The 19,312-nt window shown below is 45.1% G+C and overlaps 1 protein-coding gene across 1 annotated transcript in view; it reads left to right on the top strand.

The window, feature by feature from the left end:
• Window positions 1-19,312, top strand: part of PRPF6 (pre-mRNA processing factor 6) — an 845,164-nt gene that overhangs the window by 16,462 nt on the left and 809,390 nt on the right. The window lies entirely within an intron of this gene.

Genomic DNA, 19,312 nt, shown 5'->3' with positions numbered 1-19,312 from the left:
AGTGTTGAAGAGCGCCTTCGACCCATAGTATACTTTCAGCTGAGACGGGAAGAATAGAGCATACATGATGCCACAGGCGAGCAACTTTTGTTTGATTCAGTCAAAGGATTGCCTTTCCCGCTGTACCTCCCTCGTGTAGTCTAGGAAGATTCAGATGCAATATGTGATCGTACCCATTGCTCGCGTCATCTGTCATCTGTAGCAGGGTGTACCTATCTCTTTAGGAGTCTTGCAATGACAGTATGAGTGTGCGCCCCAGTTATAAAGGCCTGCCCGTGGGCACCCTGTGAGCCCTCGCCACTGAGAAGTTGGACAGTTTCTGCTGTGCCACTAACTATGCAAGCCCATTGCTTGAGGAATCGCTCCATAAATGGACCCTCCACTTTCTTCGGGAGACCCAGAATGTATACATTGTTCCTTCTCAACCTCCCTTCTCTGTCTGTCCTCCACCCTACTCTCAAGGGTCTTTTGCGCGAAACTTCTGTCAGCTGCTGTTCCACCTTCTTCACTGCATCCTCCGTGTCGATATCTGCTGCTCTACCAACCCACCATGGTTGACAGATTGCGGACGTCCCTCCGCAAGAAGGAGACTTCTGAGGCTAACCGTCTATTTTTTCCCCCACCGAGGTTCGAGACTCTGCAATGGCGCCCATGATGTTACTGAGCCAGATGGCCACGTCCTGGGGCAAGTGTGTCGGGGGGCTCTTTGTGGTCGGCTGCATCGCGGCGGGGCTAGCAACCAGAAATTGCTCTTATTTTATTTTTTGCTTTCTTTTTATCTTACTTTGTTGCACCGCCTTTTTTGCCTTCTCCTTTGCCATCTTGATACGGGGGGGCTGAAGGTGTCCCACAACCCCGGGCTCTCACCAGTCCTTCCTGTACCGCTCCGCAGCAGTCCCTGCACCGCCCCTGGAGTTTCTTCTTGGTCCACCCCAACTTATGCTGTCCGACCACAGCAGGGCAGCAGTCCTTGGGTCAATATCTCCCCCCAACACTGTCAGGCTCCAGCCTCTGAGTCCTGCTGCCACACCACTAGTCTACGCAGGTATGCTCGCCTCATCGCTCTCCCGCACTCTTCCTCCGCAGTGTCCCATGGATGGACCGGCCTCCAATGCACCTCAACAGTCCAAAATGGCCCAGCACTCTCCACCAGGGCCCCCAGGCTCACCTCCTCCTCCACCGCCCACCACTGCCAGGAGACTTGTTGTTTGATCTTGCAGCACAGGCTGCTATTATGTCCCACTGGAGAACAGCCTCCCCACTTGTACTCCACGTCTGCTCCACTGCCGGGCTTTACTGCCTGCGGCCCTGCAACTCAACCCCTGCCGCACCAACTTTTGTGGTGTCCGGAATATTAAAATGGCCGCCAGCTCTGAGCGATGCGGCCGCCCCAGCACCAGGCCCCCCGTTGACCACTGCCTTGCGTTACTGCTGTCTGATCCTTTCGTTCCGGGCCGCCACCCAGTACAGGAATACACAGGGTGGCCACCGGAGTAGTCACCAGCACAGCAGGAGTGTTTGCCTTAGTTCTGTGTAGCCCACAGGCCCCCGGCAAGCCAAGCACACGTCCTTCCTGCCACCGACTGGGCTGTGCTCGCGGCTCCCCAAACTGCGGAGCGCAGCCGGCTCACAAGGTGGGGTAGGAGCACCTCCGGGTAGCACCTGTCCGCCTTCCACTAGCTGGCCTCCACTTGCCCGCCGGCTCTTCTGCTGTGCCCTCCAAGACTGTTGCACAGTCCGCACGTCCTCTAGGCCCCCCGGGATCACTGTGCTTCTGCCATGACTATCATTTCTGTTGGCGGCCACGGGTATCCTGCCGCACGCCGGCTTGTGCCTGCCTCGCCGCCTCCGATCACACTAACCTCCTCGGTGGGCCACGGTGCACTCTGCTGGCTCTCGGCACCATCGCTCTTCACCCAATATGGCGGCCTCAGTTCCGAGGCTCCACCGGCCGCACCTATGCTCTGCCCGATCTTCCACTATCCAGCTGCAAATCTCGCCAGGAAAAGGACAGGCGATTGCTGGCTCCTTCTCCACAAATCTGGTCTGGCTCTCAAACCAGTGGCTTTAAGGCAGGATATTTTTGGCAGATATATGCAGCCTCGCAGAGAGCTGAAGACCTTTGTCTTGATCTGCAGCTGCTTAACAGTGCCCCCAGGGGGCCACATTGACGTCACCTAAATAGGGTGAATCCTGATGGCTACTAAAACACTGTTACCTTGGCTGAGCCTTATTTTACGGGACCGTCCCTCCTGGCCTTGCCTAGCGCTTTGGATTCCTCTGTGTAGTGGTACCGTACCGGGATCGATCAGGGTTCTCAGCCTCTGTCCCCTGTACAGTGAGCTCTGTCAATGGTCAATTCCCCTACATACTCCTTTACATAGTGTTTTTATTACTTATTGAATAACATTTCTTATATCGGTCTCCTTTTCCCTTCTTTTTCAGGAAGCCCGATTAATCGAAGGTTATTTCTTCTCTCCTGAGTCTCAAAATCATCAATTATTTAGTTTCACCTCTTCATCCCTTCTCTGCAACTCAGAAATTCTCATACCCAACAGAGTCTCTCGGTTGTGTACGGATGATTGGTTCACCTCGAGGCCGTGCACTCAGCCGTCCAGGGTTTCAACTTTCTTATCCAGACTGTCAAGTCTATGCCCCATGTCCGTCCTTATCCCTCTGATTTCTTCTAGGAGGGCTGCTATAGCGTTTTCTTTGTAGCTGATTGTTCCCCCATGAGTTATACAGTATTTCCCCCTTCCTTTACTACTTGAGAATCAGAGGCAGGATTATGCTAGTATTTTTGGAGGGCTTCTTTCCAATTTATAGAGTGTTACAGGCTCATACGTGATGGACCCCTCGTACACTTCCGGATCACCCCGATGAGCCACCTTCAAGAAGTTCAAATTGTTAAGTACTCCCCTCCGGACTCTGGGAGCTTCAGCGGATGAAAGACACCCTGTACCCCCTGTGTGTATGACCATTGACCGTCTGCTGGTGGCACTCTGACTTAGGTGGTCTATCTCGGAGTTGATTGCGGTTTGACTCCTTGAGGGGCACAAATCAATCCACGCCCCTCGAACCGCTGTTCAGTACCCTCCTTTTTTGACCAAAAATGTTGTGGTGTTCTGAGGTTCTCCCTAGGCATCACTCCTTATAGCCACCGCTGTGTTCTTGGACCATTGTACTATCTCTATGGGGCATGTAAGGTAGGAAGTTATGATCCGCACTGACCTCAATGGCCGCTTCTGGATTAGGGCCTGGCAAGACAGTCACCTCTCGCCCCACCTATAATCCTAGAGTGGTTGTTGAGAATGGTGTACCCTCCAGCGATCCCAGCCCTCGTAAGTCCTGGAGCTGAAGGCCTCTGTGCAAGTAGTATGGGGGAGGGTCCACCGGGAGTCAATGAGCATGGGTAATGTATTCCGATCCGGATACTCTACTGGGCCCGGAGGAGTGTGCACGAGCCCCCAGTGATGTGTTGATTGTTCGTAGTATCGTCCACCCACCCTCCCCGTGCTGGGCTCACCTCAGTTCAGTGTGTTGTGGAGCCTACCAAACCTCGATTACCCGGGGCCTGTCCTTGTGCGCAGCTGTCTGGTTGTTCCGTCTGAGCTTGCGGCGCAGGTTCGGATGGCCCACTAGAATGCCTTGGCCGTCTTGGGATCTCCAGTTGCCTTTGGCCCCTGTACAGGCCAAATCTGTCATTCACGGCCTTCCTGCCCTGTGCACTGCGCTGTCACTGGGCTTTAGTGTCCATGCCCTGGAGTCTGGCGTCTGGGTCGCTTAGCGTCTGCTTCACAGTGAAATTTCGGACGACGGCTGCTTCGGTTCCAGGGGACGGATCGCCCTTAAGTCTGGTCCATGGGTTCTCGACGAGCTGTGGGATCATGGCCAGCATCAGATACCACCTCTGGGGGTTAAAACGGGGATGGAAGCTCAACTCCCGTTTATTCCCGGTGGGTGAGGAGCACAGTGGTTATGCTGCATGCATGCAAAATACAGTCTTGATCCTTTTGAAGCAAGTCCTCTCTGGTTCTTTTGGGCCATTTTCTCCAAGACTATATTAAGGTATTACCCAAATTGACCTTTTCAAAATGACCTTTGTCCTAATTGACCTTCTGCACAATTGACTGTTTGTTTGTTTGTTTGTTTATTTTATTTAGTATAGCGCTCCAGACCCAGGGGTAAAAGGTTACAAGGTTACAGTATACAAACAGTTATGCAATTGTGGCGGAAATATGCCATATATAGTATGTACAGGCAGGTAGTAAGCAGCATTTCAGAATATGTACAATATAAACAATAAGAACTAAGCTTAATCTATCTGAGGGTTACCTTCTCCAGAAGCCAGCTGATGACTAGTTTTCTGAACAATTGAAAGGATTTGACCAGTTTAATATTCAGTGGCAGGGTGTTCCAGAGTTGAGGGGCGAGGACAGTAAAGCTCGAGCCTCCCGCTCTTTTGGCGGTGAATCTGGGCACGATGAGGCTGAGGGTATTGGATGATCTGGTGATTCTTGTGTTGGGTTTGAGAGTGAGTTTGTTAGTCAGGTACTGGGGGGCTAGGTGGTTTAAGGCTTTATAGGCGAGGCAAAGGGTTTTTAGTATCTTAGTTCTTTTACACATGTGAGGGGTGGGTTTGGGATCATAAATAATATAAGGGGATTGGGTGGGGGGTTGCAGGGTGTTTTGGATTGGGTGGGGAGTTTCCCCCCCGCATATATGTCCTAATTGACATCATAAATTAGATCCGTTATCCCGCAAGCAATTGTCCCGCAATCAATTGTGATTAAAGCAATTCGTATACATTTGTCCCATCAACCCGCATCCTCCATCCTACTCTTTTTATCCCGTGAAGGAATCAAAACCTGTAATTATGACTGTTTCATTTCATAGATGTCCAATGACTGCCCCTTTGCTGCATCCTTCTTATGCGGTTCTTTGTGGCCCTTCCCCCTGATTAAAGCATTGACCCCTGTAATTTTCCGGATAGTCTTCTAAGGTGGCACACTACCTACACCTTCCCTAGTTCCTTCCTAGGAAATGTCCTCAATGCTAAGTGAGGGTAATCTTACTTTGAGTAACATCATCCCAAGGTCCTCGTCTTGCCTGTGCGAACTGTGTGTGACCAATGGTACCCCTGCTCACCTTAGTGCTTTCTTTCGCTCTCTCTTTCTGTCTGCCAGTTATTGGCATTGAGAGTGCTAAAGACTCTGACCCTGTTTTCCGGTGCAATGGTACCAATTAAGTGCACAATTCTCCCCCATAACAGTAAGCATTAGGACTTACAAGATTGTGCAATACTGAACATAAATGGTCCACGGGTGTGGGTGCATTCAAGAACTTGGTAAGTGATAAGTAAATCTATGCATTTTTATGTATGTGTTTTACATCTCCTCCTGACAGGTGTTGTGCATTTTTGGATTCCATATCAAATCCTTTACTGGTATACAGTTTATCTGACCCATTTAGGTGAAAGTTTACTTTTTTTTAAACGCACCTTCCTCATTATGTATGCAAATTTTACACTTCTGATGACCAATCTGTACACAGAAAAATTGTGAGATTCAACGAAGAACGTCTTGCCTTTTTATTCATTTTTTTTTTTGCCATGCTGACAAATATAAGGGTTCACTGTATGCATACACCTTGATTTATACCCGACAGTTGTTACTCCCAATACTCACACAAATTAATCAATAGCCAGTGAGCAATAGGAATTATATACACATACACTATTCTCAAAATATATATTCAGTTTCCCAAGTCTTACAAACGGTTTATAGTCACTTTTCCGACAGTCATAGTGTCGAAATACAACAGTTTCAAATGCATTTTTTTTTTGGGGGGGGGGGTTCCCTCCCCAAACCCCTGTTTTATTGGGGGAAAACCACTAATTATACAATACGAAACAAATAATAAACATTTACATTAAAAAAATGCATTCAAAATTATTTTTTCCGACGCTTTTGTTTCTAAATTATTGTATTTCAAAACTATTTTTTCAAAACTTTGGCGGGACACCCTTACAAACTCCTTGCTATTCTATGGTTTCAAAAATGGAGGCCTGTTTCTGATTCTATATTGTAATTCCCACAATCCTCTCTATTTTTTGCCAGACATTATACATTGAAATATACACTTTCATATTCCTTGTATTAATGCACTGTTGCCAAAATGCAACAATGCCAAATGTCCCTGTTTTTACATATACGACACCATCGATCAATCCATGGTATTTGACTTACAGTCCCCTTAACTGACAATACCGGCAGATGATGCAATAAAAAGCGTCTCAGTCTTGGAGACGGAGATAGGTTCAGATACAACTGCGGCTTCTTAAAAGTATATAGCAAATGGGACCCAGATTTATACTTTTCCAAACTATTCAGATGAGCATAGTTCTCAAGCCAGTCCCATAGCTCAACACGCCTGACAAGGGCGCGTTTCTTTTTGATGATATCATTCCCCTTACTCCGTATCCAACATATCTCCTCAAAGAATGCTTCCATGCATTTTTTTAATTGACAAGTCTTAGATTCTTTAAGTGATTCCTGTTTCATGGTCCTTAACAGACTGTTATTAGTATCATTACTCTTTGTGATATACAGTTCTGCCCGTTTTTTTAACACAATTGATTAAATGACATAAGGCCTAACTCCAACATGATTATCGCCATTGGGATACAACCCCGGAGATCTAGAATCCTCCTCCAATATTTGCCCTCTATGATCTGTAGCCACCTTAAATCAATAGATAATAGTGACTCCAGACCATAAGTTATCATAGGTGCCAATACCTAGGTATAGAGCTGTCGGGCGGCCCAAATAGTATATCCCCCATAGGCAATGATGAATCGATGCACCATGGCTGTAATCTGCGCAGCTCTATTAATGCGTGTTTGTTTGCAAGAGGGATAATCTCCCTTATCAAATTCTACACCCAGGTATTTATACTGCGGAGTATAAGAGATCTCTAGGTCTTTTATAGTCAACCTCGGGCGACCAATCTTCCTGTTGGTGAAAACCATCAGCTGTGTTTTTTCGTGGTTGATAATTAGGGCCATTGGAGTCTGCGCATGCCCATAATGCTTCGGCAGATCTACATAGGCCACTGAAGGTGTGGTCCAGGATCACCAAATCATCTGCGTAAGCCGGAACCGGGCAATGATCAGCGCCAATCATAGGTGGACAATTATGAACGGACCTTACAGCAATTGGTAGGTCATGTACAAACAAATTATATACTAGTGGGGTTGTAACACACCCTTGCTTGACCCCTCTATTTTGGATCATTTGCTTGGTCATGCAAATCTAATTTAAGGGCTACATTAGTATTGTGATGCAGTAGCCTAAGATAATATAATAGACCATCTGGGCAGCCCACTAACTTAAGTTTGGTCCACAACATTTATCTAGGAATACGATCGAACGCTGCTTTAAAATCCACAAATAGGGCATATAGAGGGGGAGTGCCCTTTGATCTCACTCTCATACGTAATGTATCCATAATGATCAGGTTGTGTGAGGTCGAATATCCACATCTAAATCCCGATTGGAATTTGCAGAGAAGACCCGACTTATCTATCCATGCCTGTAGTTCATCAAGCAATATTGATGCAAAATGCTTGCCCTTGCAATCAAGCATGGAAAGCAGTCTATAACTGCTAGGGTCCATTTGATTGCCTTTCTTGAAAATGGGTTTTAAAAAGGCAGTCTGCCATGATGGTCGTATAATGCCTTTGGCTAAAACCTTATCAAACAGGATTTTTAACAAGCCAGCCCAGAACTCTGGCTTGCTTTTAAGTGTTACATTTGCCAGGCCATTAGGCCCGGGCGCACGTGAGGATTTGAGTCTCTTAATCTTAGCTAACATGTCATGGGTCACTCTAAAGGGAGGTCTTACTGGTGCAATGAGCATATCCACTTGACTGTCTTTCCTGACAGGGTCATTTCGGTTTTCAAAAAAATATTCCCACTGTTGTGCTCCTATGGGATTGATCAAGTGTATTTTTCCTTTTCCCCTTGCCTCTCCAAATAGCACCCAGATATTCCTGGTATTTTTGGTACATAGTATATGGACCGTCTTCTGCCAGCGATTGATCTTATCTAGATGTCTCTTTCCCCTAATAAGGGATCTACATTTGTTTTTAATAACTTTGCAGGTAGAAAGGAAGTCCTTAAGTGTTAGACATGATTTCTTTGCCATGCAGATTTCTGATCTTTGCTCTCTTTTTGCATTTCTAATATACCAATCATAAGGATTATCTTTGGAATGATCATTTCCTATATTCCTTGCAACTGAGTTTGCATGAGTACTTGAAAATAGTGCAATCCAATTTTCTATGGCAACCATAGACATGCATCCAAATACATCATACTTAGGAATGTTCTCAAATGTTACTGCATTTGCAGCATTGATTATATTTCCTTCTGACCAGCGTATACAAAATGCAGCATGATTTACTACCAAGTCACCCATTGGTTTAGGATCAGGGAGAATATTATCTACTTCAAACGTGAGAGTCCATGATTTATAATCGCTCCACTCATTCGGATTGATCTTCATATCCTTTACACAGGTGGCAACTACTGGACTTATGATAAAATAGTCCAGCGTACTCAGAGTAAAAATGTTCCCACGTATGTTTCCCCAGGAAATCACTCATTGTTCTCCCATTTACCACTTCTAGATCCCAAATTCGATAGAAATTCAGCTAACACTGTCCGTCCGGGTCAACTATGGAGTGAGTCATTGAGCTCTTAGTTTTTAGCAGGGGATTAGTTGATGTCCCCTTCATCCCACCAATATGACAGTTAAAATCTTCCATAATTATAATGGCGTTATTCCCAGGGACTAGTGATCACTGTGCCAAATGTTCATGTATAGCATCTTGCAAAGACTCTCTCCAAGTAGCCCGGGGAGGGTTATAAAGATTAATCAACAACATTTTCTGCAATACTCCCCCAATACATCCTTCAGTTTCAACAGCTATCATATTGTCATTGCAACCACAAGTTTTACGACATGATTTGACCATTTGCAAAATACCAATCACTAGGCCTCCATATGGGCTTCCTCGTATCCCCTTTTTTTGCCATTGATTGGTAGATCCGATACCCATCTATTATCATGGGTACAGTCAACCATATTTGCTGCAGACAAAAGCAGGTATGGCTCACAATATGTGGGAGCGATCCCTCCGGGGTGAAAAGATGAGTAAAACCCCTACAATTCCAAGAGACGATGGTATAATCTCAAGGCTTGTGCATGATGATCGACAATGATTCTGTTAACCATTGTAAAACATTCTGAATATCTGTCATCTTGATCTCTTTTCCTTGCACAAGCAGAGGAATAGCCTGCACATCTATGATCTTATTGTCATCATTCTTCATGCAGTTCGGATCTTCTTTCTCTGGGTCTGCATCAAGCTCAATGTCCACTATTATCAAACTCTTTGTAGCTACGTAGTAACTGGGCAGTAACCAAAAATGTACAGTGTATAGCAGATACATTTGGATTAGGGCATTTAAGGGGTTCCATGTAATAATGTCGCCACAAAAATATTGCCATACAAAAATATCGCCGAAAAATTGTCATTTTTTGTGGCGACATTATTGCATGGAACATGCGGGGGACACCACCCGCAACCTCCACATTTTTATTTTTAAAAACATTTTTTTTTTTTGCCCCTATCGCCACATATATGGTAACCCAAATAATATCGACACATTTTCCCGGCGATATTATTTACTGCGACCATATATGTGGCGATATTAATACCTGATACCATTTAAGGGGCTCCACATATTCAGTCATCTGATTTAAATACCCTAAATTGTGCAATCTGGTATTCAGTTCTTGTTAACCATCTGGGTACCATTTCTTGATATAAATGCTTGATGATACAGATGCGATTGCCAGTTTGCTTAGTAGAATCAGATTTATTTTCCGTTGTCAATAAATCTGGCACCCTTTCCAACGGCGCCAATTCCGGGCAGTTATTTAAGGTGGTCAAGTTTGCATCTGAGGAATCATCAGGCCGAGGCAGCACGGGGTTGACACTTACTTCTACTGAGAGTATACTGACTTTGTCCGAAATTAGCCAGCTAGTAAGACAACCCACACCCTTGGTTGCACTTTTCCTGCCTCTTGCTGCTCTTTTCTGTGACTTTTTACTCAGTTTAGTTTCATTAGCTGTTTCAGGGAGTGATGCAGCAACAGTACTTCTACGCCTATTCATTGCCTCCCTCCTTGCCTGTTTACGTTGCGTCCTGGAGAAATATACTACAGAGTCATCCTCAGCAATTTCATCAGGCTCCGGTGTGAGTACAGGATCTTCAAGTATTCGAATGTCTACTGATAAATCCCCCTCAGCATCTTCTTTAGTATTGTTGTTACCTTCATCCATAGCTACTTTATGCCTTGTATTGTCCAGAATCTGACCACACATTTTTAATAAAATCTTCATTGTAAACTGCATTGAGGCTATTGACGACTGCAACTCTGTTATCTCCATATTGCAAGGTATTGAGTCATCACTAGTCGCCATTGTATTTGCAGCAACTACTCCAGTCATACTTATAGCCAGATTGGATGATGCTGACAATCTAGCTGACTGTGGGGACATATGGACATATGCCTCTGCATTAATTTCCTGATTATCCTGAGTTGGCTCTAAGATTTTCGCTTGAGCAGGCATCATTGCCTTTTGCATCTTAAGGCAAAGATCGAGCAGCGAGTTGTTATCTATATCACCAAAGGCGGTTTCCTCACGAAGGTTGCTGCCATTATGTTGTGAGAATTCTGGTTCCTCCAGCACTGTCTGAGTTTTTAGTGGGCTGAGCGTTAATTGGAAAGAACAATGTTATAGCACCCTTTTGCACTTGTTCTCTCGCTTTATTTTTTTGCTTTCAGAGGTTGTATTTACACTGAACACTCTTCTTGTTTGCTGGCATTTTGATCATTACTTATAGTGTAATATAGAACAATCTACTATATTCTCCTGGGTCACTACCAAGTTCAATGTAATACAATTCTCAGCTCGATAACTGACAAAACAATGTCTGTTCTTAAAAATGTTTACAAAAGTGATAATAAAACCCTTATCATTTATTAGCAACCGGGATCTAAGAATTTCCCACAGACTCCCGGTAGCTAAATAACTATAAAATGCGGAATTGCTTTCTCTTCAAACTCGGCTCGTAATGAAGCGATCTTTCCTCTTGTTGTGCGGCCAGAATCATTCCACAGTTTCCTGGATGCTGCAGCAGGTTGTAAAAGAATGTAGGAAAGGCGAAGTAGGGTACCTATTTGGTTAAGCTGTAGGGCCCAAAAGATGAGATTGTACCTGTATTGGATGAGGATTTTAGCAGCGTTTTACAGGGAAAAGTGGGCCCCCCCCTACCCACTTCCTGGAGAGTACTTGATAAAAAGATTCCCCAACCAGCGCTGAAAAACCACTCGCATAAATTTGTGAACACATTTTGTGGAAACGGAAAAGATTTGCTTAAGAACAGTTCGGATATTGATGTATAATACCAAAGTGATCCTAGAAAAGGCCCAATTTTCGTACAAGTAACTTGCAGGTCGAAACACGTGTTGTCATTACTTATGATTGTCTTTGGTATGAGACACTCCTATGATGATTTGGTATCTTCCATGATTGCTTTGGTATCATCCATCAGATAATTTTGCATCTTTGTTTTTGGCAACAAGTTACTTGTATGAAAATTGGCCCTTTTCTAGGATCACTTTGGTATTAGACATCAATATCAGAATTTGAGGAAGCTACTGTCTAGTATGTGAAAAATCAATTGTATAGGAACATTGTGGTGTTCTTGGTATATTGTTCCAATACAAGAGCAGGGTAGTATCACTTTTGAGTCAGTGGGGAACAAAGTGCCTAATGGTGACTATCGTATTATATGTTTAAAATCTCCACTCATTACAATAAATGTTGACACTGTTCATCACCAAATCTTTTCCGTTTCCACAAAATTTTTTCACAAATTTATGTGAGGGGTTTTTCAGCACGGGTTGGGTATTCCTTTTATCATGTAAAAGAATGTAATTGGGTTCCTATGCGTTCAAAAGAAAACATTCAAATGCAAACTGCCAGCACAGACGGAGGCTTTATCTTGCTGTTAACACATGCCTTCCGGAGCACTTAGTATGAATTCAACGCTGCTTTCTTTCACGCGTTGAAATAAGTTTAAAAGCAAAGTATCTTTCCACATATAACGCAACCTGGATCAAAGAGTTTTTCACATTCTCCAGGTCGCTAAATGGCTATGAAATTCAATAGCACTTGCTTTTCAAAGTGAGGTTCATGCAAAAGGTGTCTTTCCTCATGCTGTGCGGTCGGGATCAAAGGAACTCCCCGCAGTCTCCCGGTTGCTACAGCAGAGTGAGATGCAATTCCTGTGTGTTAAATACTAATCGGAAGAGTACTGTTCGCATAGCAGGCACATTACCGTAATGGTTATTTACAGCTGTAAAACTCTCTGTATTGCGCTTTTCAGTCTACGCAGCAATGGCATACTGCAATGACTGCCAGACTCAGCTGCCGCGCTCTGCGCTGAGGGGCCGTAGATGTAGGGAAGGCTCACCAGAACACACCTCCTCTGTCAAGGGCAATAGGCAGCAAAGGCAGACTGCAATGACTGCCGGACTCAGCTGCTGGACTCTGCTTACTCCCAATACAATGCAAACCAATCGTAATAGTGATGCATTAAAATGGTGACAACGGAAGGCCCACTGCAAGAGAAATGGGGTTGCAGATTCAGCGGCATCCTACAACTTATTACAAGAGCACAGCTAATTCAGTGGGGAGGAAGAATAGTTCGGGGGCAACGCGTTTGTCTTGAAAGCAAGACAACCCAGCGCAACACTGGTTTGAATCCCGATCCCGCGCTTAGAAACCACTCGCTGGTATTAAGCGCGTTTATAAAAGAACAATTATAATTCTAAGCAGCCCCACTCTTCCTCCCCCTGATACACTTCACGGAGGTTAAACATACATTGTAAGGCATGCACCTAGTCCCCCTCAGCCGTTCGACTGCTGAAAAAGCGTTAAAATGCATCCCATATATTGCAATGTTTATAATTGTCCTTCAACAATGAGCAATAGCCCATCTCTGCATTGCAGCGCCATGTCATAGCAATCAGACATTTCTGAATTGTGAGTGGAACTGAACTCGACCACAGCAAAAGGATACATCTCATAGCCACCAACATACATATTGACAGTAATTTTCTGATGGCCGTAGCAAGCGCAGGTATCCTTCCAAACATGCCGCAGATTACATCTCTAGGTACTTCCCTTCCTATTATTTGAGCTGTTGTAGACACTACAGAATCCAAACCTGTGGAAAGTTTCGGGCATACCCAGATAATATGTATGAAATCTGCACCCTCCTTATGACAATTCGGGCACCTCCCATTTACTGTGTCATCAAACCTTATATGGCGAGAAGGGGATAAATACACCTGATGCAAGACCTTATGCAAGACCTTATATTGTATCACCTTAAGTCTAGTATTCAATGCTACTTTCTGAATGTATAGACACAGAAGACCATAGCTTATCATCCATTTCCATACAAGCATCCCTCACCCGGCTCGCTCTGCACGGGAGATCCTCTTAAGAGGTAGACTTCTGTGCCATTTGGTAAATAGTTGACCGGTCTCTTAGAGTTGGCCGAATTTACGATATATTGTAAGATGGGAGTATTAGAAGGTTCCTGTTGGAAGCAAAGTGTCTGGACTGGAAACGCGGCATCTAGTTGGATGTACTGGTAGGACAGTTTATAGTCCTACCCTAATTTTGCTGAGCACTGTTCCCAGGAGACCGGTTATCCATCCAGGTAGAAGTCGTACATGTAATTCACCCCGCCACGACGTGTCCAGTTCCGTACTATCACATCATCACAGCCTGGATCTAAGTCCTTAATACCCCAAACCCCCAATTCCTTTGTATACAGAAATCTGATTTGTAAACGCTTAAACAGCCTCCTCCATGCATCATCCGTGCTAGACACTGGATCAAATCTGCATGTATCCTTGACGTTCATGGATACTCGAGTCGCCTGCAAAGATTAGGGGTGTATCGACCCCCTCTCGATCCTAACATGGGTGGATGGCGGTGAGCCCAGCATCCAAAAAGATGCAAAGTGTGCTTGGACTGCCAGGTAGTAAAGTTCCTTATCCGAGGCGCTTAAACCACCCTGGTCATATGGTCAAGTGAGCGTTTCTTACTTGACCCCGGGTGACCTGGGGTGCCAAGCTAACCTCACTTATAATGACCGAAGATCCGCAAACTATTTAGCCCCAGCCCAAATTGGAACATTTTGAAAAAAAATAGAGCAGTTTAAGGACTATTACCATTTTGGCTACTGCTATGTGGCCAAATGTCGAGAGGGGAAGGGTAACCCAACGCTCGATTTTCCTCTTGAGATAAGTCAAATACGCATAGTGGTTATCTCTTAAAGGGGGGGGGTAGGGTCTCTGCTTATTCTAATACTGAGATATTAAACCGGTGTCTGCTCTCCCCTATAAGAGCCAAACCCACTCAGTGCAGATGTGTAATCGTTCAGCGGAAACAAGATGGATGTAGACCAGTGTATCCGTAGTCCTGCGACTTCCCACATAAGGGAGCTAATCCGCGCATTAGCTCCAGTGTACACCAATTTCACACAGCCCAAAAAGTAGCTTCGGTGCCCCATCTTCTCAAGGATGGTAAAACGATATTCCCAAGATATTGAATCGAATGCTTTCTCAGCATCTAGTAGAGCCCCCGCTGCCTGTAGCACCGGGTCAATTTGTGCAAGTATCACAAAGAGCCGGCTCAGGTTTAATGCGGTTGACCGACCAGGCATGAAACCGGATTGGTCTAAATGGATTACAGTAGAGAGGTGGGGGGGGGGGGGGGGAAGGAGCCGATCTTCCAAAACCTTGATTGTAGTATCCATGTTTCTCACAAATTGGATTTGTCACTAAGCTCCCTTCTTTGTACCTGATGTTGGCTATATCTACAGGACCACCCTCGCTCCTCAGTATGCCAGCTAAGTGACAACCCGCTCTACCTACTTCACCATATTTGTGAGCCAGCCTGGGGGTGTGGTGGTGCTAGAAATTTGACTTCCTTTTCTGCCTCTACTTGAAACTGATCCAACGTGGATTTGATAGACCAATCCCCTCCATCTGCTGCCTGCCCCAGCTGTTGCTGCAAATGACTCCACTCTTTTTCCAGATCAGCTGGGCAACTTCTAATATTTTTAAGAAGCCCGTTTTCGAGACCTATACAGCGACCACACATGCAAGCTTTAAATGTGTCCCAACGGTCCCTATTAAGGGCACTGATCTGATATTATGCTAAAGAAATCACCAGGATACAACCGTGAAACTGTATATCCCGTAATGTCTGAGGCTTCAAACACCAGAATGGTCTCACAATGGACCCACTGTCTAATCCGAATCTCCACATTACCGGGGAATGGCCCGAGAGTGTTCTAGGAAGGAGGGTACCTTCTTTAGTCATATGTAATAGGCCAGCCCCAACTAAAATATAATCAATCTGTGACCACATGTTATGGACAGATGAACAATATTTATGTTCCCTACCTGCAGGGTGCAATGTTCTCCATAAATCAAAGAGGCAGAGATCCTCTTCTCTTACCCCCCCCGCCCCCCTCTTTGCCCCCATGAATTTCAGGTGCAGCCAATGACGCAGTCCTTGGGCCCATGTTAGATCGCGGTATTCAAAATTATATTGAAGCCTCCTACCCAGACAATTTGAGTATGTGAATAAGTGATGCAGTTATCAAATGTTTGTAAAAAGCAGGGTTATCAATATTTGGGCCATATATATTAACTGTTGTCAAATGCTACGAGCTAGAATGCTTGAAACTGATGTTTCGACCCCAAGGATCCCCCCCTCCTGCTCTAAAAACCTGGAATCTAAGTGGTCTATGGATGACACCATGTGAAAACGAGGGAATGGAGGTGTAAAATCTGGACGCACCCCAGGATTTGGCTAGAGTCTCGTTGGCAATCCCGGACAAATGTGTTTACTGTAGCAGGATTATCTTCGCTCTGTGCCGTTTGCAATGAGCAACATTTTTTGCATATCTTAATGGGTTTGTTCAGACCCCCGACGTTCCAGCTCATCAGATCACAAGCATGAATACTTCAACCGAGGGCCCGTCAAGGATGGTACAAACATCTTAAACTCGTATGCATTATGTCAGTCGTTCTAGGATCCCAACTTGGTACAAGTAACTTCATATGAGGCAAACTTATTTTTGAAATTAAACCAAATCACCTCAACTCGACCCAACTTTTCGTGCCTAGAAACTCATGTGTACAGGCGCGTTATGAATGCCACATCCTAGATCATCATATAACCCACCCCTACTGCAATACCCCAACCTGCAATGAAGGCCCCTAACACCATATAACTACAACCCCAAGCTTGTAACTTTGGACCATCAACCTGGGCCGTCATGGGGCACCGACCTAGCCGTCCCAGCCGACGAGAGTGTATCTGAACAAAACCGACTAACATAAACCAAGGCTGGGTCATAAGGTGTTGCATTCCTAAACATGCTTACCATAACCCACGTAGAATAACAAATTACATGATCTCCAGACCCAGGCATACTTCGAGGTGGCCCAAATACCATTCCACGGACACCACTCGATAGGTAAAACTACACAGTAGAGCCTGCAGGCAATACTACCCCCATTCCCAGCCCCAACTTATCACCTCAGTCATCTCTTTAGCAAAGCTTCTAGAATGCAATGGGCACCTGCAGGATCACTAAAAAGTGGGTCTTGTTATGGATAACTAGGAATTTCAAGGGAAATAGCATAGCATAGCATAGCATATACAATCCATGCTCCAATAGTTGAAGCTTCACAGCAGAAAAGATAGGCAAACTTTCTGGATCGAGGAAGTGAAGTCCGGGTAAAAGGAGATCCTGGCTTCTTGGTAATGGAGTTCTCTCGGCACCCAGGCATGCCGCAGGATAGCGTCCCTGTCTCAGTAGTTCAGCAGACTGGCAATCACCAGACAGGCCCAGGTTAGGGTTCTGCCAGCCCTTTTTTACATTTTTATAAACCTCTTTTTATTGATTTTGAAACAAGTCACAGAAGACACGACAGTCATCGGACATTATCAACGCATGGTAACATTGCATAGGTACATTATATTGCATTGCATTATTCAGGCTGTGAAGAGGGGTGGGGAGCCCTGCTCGGGTGGGGTGGGGGTGTCCCAGGGGTAGGCAATGGAGGGGGGGGCATTGGGCATCTGATCATACGCTCCCAGCCACCAGATGTCCATCACCTGTGCGCTTTCCATGCTAGTCAGACCTTAAAGTGCTTCCCAGGGCAGCCTCATGCGTTATAAATACGCTTCTCCAGGGCCGCAAAGCAGCCCATTTCATTCACCCATCGATTGAGGCACAACAGTCTGTAGATCCCCACGTGGAGGCTATACACCTTTTTTCCCCCCCGAGTCGTAGTGCCACCAAGATTAATGCTTTTTTCACACTTGGCATATTCCACTTATCCCCAGATCCCAAGTATCACTAGCTTTGGATCCTGTGGGTCTGGGGACCCTAGAACTCTGGTGATCTTGCGGATGTATTTACTCAAGAAGCCCTGAATGTCGCAATCCCAGATCATGTGATAGAAAGTTCCCTCAGCCCTTCTGCATCGTAGACAGTTTCCATCATCTTCCGCCCCCCCCCCCCATTTCATCATTAAGGCCCTGGAGTGGTAGGCCTGGTGCAAAATTTTGAGCTGTATTAGGCAAAGTTTGGTGTCTATGCCAATCTCCCTTGGGAACATTAGTGCCTCAACCCATTCCTCGGGCTCTATCTGGCCCACCACCCTCTCCCACTTCTTCCAGAGCCTGGAGAGTTCCTGACCTCTGAAAGCGGTTATCCGCTTTTAGTGTTGACGTGACCTTTGCCGGGATCCCGATTTGGAGCATGTTTTCTTCTAGGGGAGAACACTTTGGGACCTCAGCCAGGACTGGGAATTGGGCCCGAAGGGCGTGTGAGATTTGCGTGTGTCTGTACTGATCTCCAGTAGGTAGTGCAAATCTGTCCTGCATATCGCTAAATGTCGCTACGTGCCCATCTCACGTAACATCTGCAAGGGTCCGTATCCCCAGTTCCTCCCACCCGGTGAAGTGCCCTATTTTCAGGACCTCGGGGATGTGCATGTTATTCGATAGGAGTTGGTCCAGCGTCCGTCTCCCGCCCCAGCCTATGTGATGGATGGTGTACTTAATTGTGGGTTGGACTTGCGCGCCAGGTGTTCTATATTCAAAGCAGTTGAGGACTGGTGCTCACTGTCGCAGTGTGTATAGGCAAAAAGGACTCCCACCGCCTCTTGTTAAACAATAGATACTGATGCCACAACACAGTTTGGGGCAGTTGAGACTGATTTTATTTGTTAGTGATAAGTAGTGTTTGTTAGCAACATGTGTTTCGGCCCATGGCCTTCTTCGCGGCCGGACATATACTTATTAGTCACAAAGTCGTAACCATACCGAAATGAAAGATTTCAAGGAATTATAAACAGAAAATTTGGAAAAAGTTTCCAAGTGGGCCGAAAGACATGATTCATTCATATTAGATACATTTGCAAACAATATTTGCGACAAAGACCGAGGATTTGAGGGGTTGGGAACAGGTAGGTTGATTTAGGTAAAGAGATACTAGACAATGCAAAGAGAAAAGGCAAAAACAAATAAACAGTTAGAATGCATTCATTATGAGATATATCAGTAAGCATACCATGTGACTTTAGTTATGTGTTAAATTCTATTTCATTAGAACATAATGTACACCATGTATCTAGTTGCCTCCTTATTATAAACTAGAGTATGGTTTTTTAAAAAGTAGAATGGTGTTGCATGGGTCATTACCATTTCCATACATATCAACAGTAAATTCTGAGGTTGTTTATTTTCCCTACCAAATAGATGAAAAGTGATAGCCCTTCTCCACAGTTTTTGTAGAAACCAATCAATGGGTATAATGCCCGCGCCTGTCGTCATTACAAAGAAAAACGTACCTTTTACCAATGTGTACAATTAACACAATATATACAATATTCATTTGATTCCCTTCATCCTTTCTATTAACATCTAATGGGGAACGTGCAGCTGACTCGCACTGTCATCTTGAATATTGAATGCATATTGCATTACTCCAAGCCTCTATGTTGCAATTAAGGGTGGGTATCCCCTAGTGTTCAATAATCAAATTGCGTGTTATTTTGTCACGCTTTT

This window comes from Ambystoma mexicanum, chromosome 3p, assembly GCF_040938575.1.
Source record: "Ambystoma mexicanum isolate Mex_15411 chromosome 3p, UKY_AmexF1_1, whole genome shotgun sequence".
Lineage (NCBI taxonomy): Eukaryota > Metazoa > Chordata > Amphibia > Caudata > Ambystomatidae > Ambystoma > Ambystoma mexicanum.
The sequence above is the reverse complement of the archived record's forward strand: the minus strand, read 5'-3'. Positions and strand labels throughout refer to the sequence as shown.